The following is a 2,500-nucleotide window of genomic DNA, read 5'->3' on the forward strand; positions in this document are numbered from 1 at the left end:
CACCCCGCTACCCTCTACCCTCCCAGCAAACCGAATGGAGTGTGGCCGCACCCTGAGGGAGGGAGGGAGGAAGGGAGTGGGTGTGCAGGAAGGAAAAGAATAAAGAGAGAAAGGAGGAAACTATTTCATTGTCATCATCTGTGATTACTTCCATATTTTGATCATAAACGAGGGTGGTCTTCTTCCTCTTCTTCCTCCTCCTCCTCCTTTTCTTCTTCTTCCTCTTCCTCCTCTTCCTACTCCTCCTCCTCCTCCTCCTCTTTCTCCTCCTCCTCGACCTCCTCTTCCTCTTCCTTTTCTTCCACCACATTTGCTCCCTCCTTTTCTTCCTTCCCCCTCTTCCCCCTCCTAGTCTTTCTCTTCCTTTTCCTCTTCTTTTCATTGTCTCCTTTTCTTTCATCTCTTCCCTCTTCCTCCTCATTTTCTTCCTCCTTCTCTCTCCCCCTCCTTATCTTTTTCTTCCTTTTCATTTTCCCATTTCTTACCTTTCTTCCCTCTCTCTCCTCCTCCTTGTCCTCCTTTTTCTCTTTCTCCTCCTCTTCCTCTTTCTCCTCCTTCTCTTCTTCTTCCTCATCTTCCACTTCCTCCGCCTCTTGCTCCTTATTTTCTTCTCTTCCTCCTCCTTATTTTCTTCTTTTCTTCCGCCTCCTTTCCTTCTCCCTCCTTCTCTTTCTCTTCCTCCTACTCCTCTTCCTCTTCCTCTTTTTCTTCCTCCTTTTCCTTGTCCTCTTCCTCCTCCTCCTTCAATTCTTCTTCCACCTCTTCTTCCTCCTCTTCCTACCCCTCGTCCTCCTCCTCTTCCACCTCCTCCCCTCCTCCTTCACCTCTTCCTTCTCCTACTCTTCCGCCTTTTCCACTTCCCCTCCTTCTCCTTCTCCTCCTCTTCTTCCTCCCTCCTCCTCCTCCTCCTCCTCGTCCTCCTCCCCCTCCCACCAATATCCCTTTACGCAGCGGTTAACATCCCTCCCGTGAGCAGCAGGATAATTAAAGGAAGCCAGCTGTTGAGCCCGCTGGTCGTTGTTAGCCGGACGCAGCTGTTCGCTGCGAACACGAGGGCAGCTGCAAAGAGAACCTCTTTCATTTGCTGCAAATACAACTGATTTTGTAATAAATGTGCTGTTGAGAATTATCTTGAAGACGGTCATTTGAAACAGACACGGTTTTTTCTTCTTATTTGTAAGTTTCTTCATCTGATATGTTTCTTTTCTATCTTCCTGTATCCACACACACACACACACACACACACACACACACACACACACACACACACACACACACACACACACACACACACACCCGGTGGCGGATTGGTAAAGCACTGGCCTCACAAGCCGGAGAACCGGGGTTCGATTCCCCGGCCGGGCGGAGACAGGTTGGGTTTGTCTCCTTTCACGTGTAGCCCCTGTTCACCTAGCAGCGAGTAGGTACGGGACGTTAGTCAAGGAGTTGTGACCTTGCTGTCCCGGTGTGTGGAGTGTGAGTGGTCTCAGACCTACCCAGAGATCTGCTAATAATGAGCTCTGAGCTCACTGCCGTAGGGTGGTGTCTGGCTGTCTCGAAAGGAGGCTGCAGCAGATCCGAGGTGAATACACACACACACACACACACACACACACATACATATATATATATATATATATATCATCTCTCCCACAATAGGATTGAAAAGATCTTTTAAAGTTGTGGCATACTTAAGTAGATTAAGGACTACATTCAAGTGAATTTATTAAGACAACATTTTTACCAATAAACTTTTCCTCTCTTGTTTTTTGAATAGAATGTAATTTTTTCTCGTCTCTTGTAAACATCTCCTGCGAATAGTGTGTCTCTTTATTAAGGTGAAATACTTGTATAATTTTATTATAATTCAGTGGTTCTTAGCTCATGGCCTACTTTGAACTCAGAATTTTTCTGTGGCCAATGAAGTTATTATAGTGAGCAAAGCACATAACAGTTCAAATTGCCGTAGACGGCAATATTTTGAGTTTATGAATGTATCCACTTATAAGCATATATATTCACAAAGTCAGAGTAGAACAATTACAACTGTAATGAACAAGATTTTCATAACACTGAAATGGAGCATTTTTTCTAAGGTCAGAAACTAACGGTGGAGAGCTTAAGGTTAATGTGGGTAAAAATAAGGTGATATGTACAAGGGTAGAGGATGGCAGTGAGTTGGAAGTCTAAAAGGAGAGATGCTGGAGGAAGTGGATAGCTTTAGGTATTTGGGGTCGTGTGTGGCAGGAAAAGGAGGAATGGAGGTAGAGGTAAATTGTAGATTGAGAGAAACAAGTAAATGTTATGGGGAATAAAAAGTGTTTTGAGAAATAGGCAACTGGGAATAGATGCGAAGAGGAGATTGTATGAAGGGGGTGATTGTGCCGGCGGCATTGTAATGGGCAGAGACTTAGAATTTAAGAGAGGCAGTGAAGAAAAGTTTAAATATGTTTGAGATGAAATGTCTGAGAAGTATGGTAGGGGTTACCAGGCTGGATAG

The 2,500-nt window shown here is 44.9% G+C and overlaps 1 protein-coding gene across 1 annotated transcript in view; it reads left to right on the forward strand.

Moving 5' to 3' along the window:
• The window catches only part of LOC143029284 (glycine receptor subunit alpha-4-like), a 1,034,091-nt gene that overhangs the window by 999,687 nt on the left and 31,904 nt on the right, over positions 1 to 2,500 (forward strand). The window lies entirely within an intron of this gene.

This window comes from Oratosquilla oratoria, chromosome 10 (genome assembly GCF_046742065.1).
Source record: "Oratosquilla oratoria isolate Oo_2021 chromosome 10, ASM4674206v1, whole genome shotgun sequence".
Classification (NCBI taxonomy): Eukaryota; Metazoa; Arthropoda; class Malacostraca; order Stomatopoda; family Squillidae; genus Oratosquilla; species Oratosquilla oratoria.